Source organism: Arachis duranensis, unplaced genomic scaffold (genome assembly GCF_000817695.3).
Source record: "Arachis duranensis cultivar V14167 unplaced genomic scaffold, aradu.V14167.gnm2.J7QH unplaced_Scaffold_69555, whole genome shotgun sequence".
Classification (NCBI taxonomy): Eukaryota; Viridiplantae; Streptophyta; class Magnoliopsida; order Fabales; family Fabaceae; genus Arachis; species Arachis duranensis.
The window spans coordinates 15,882-16,366 of NW_026265040.1; positions in this window are offsets into that span (position 1 = coordinate 15,882).

The following is a 485-nucleotide window of genomic DNA, read 5'->3' on the forward strand; positions in this document are numbered from 1 at the left end:
ATCTGGAGCTACAGAAGCCCAATTGGCGCGCTCTCAACGGCGTTGAAAAGTAGACATCCTGGGCTTTCCATCAATGTATAATAGTCCATAATTTGCCCGAGATTTGATGGCCCAAACCGGCGTTGCAAATCAGCTTCAGAATTCCCAGCGTTTAACGCTGGAACTGGCATAAAAATTGGAGTTAAACGCCCAAACTAGCATGAAAGCTGGCGTTTAACTCCAGAAAATGTCTCTACACATGAAGGCTTCAATGCTCAGCCCAAGCACACACTAAGTGGACCCAGAAGTGGATTTTTACGTCATTTACTCATTTCTGTATACCCTAGGTTACTAGCTTACTATTAATAGGATCTTTGGACAATGTATCTTCACCTCATGACACTTTACACGTTTCTTTGTGTACCTTCCACGTCATGAGTCTCTAAACCCCATGGTTGGGGGTGAGGAGCTCTGCTGTGTCTTGATGGATTAATGCAATTACTACT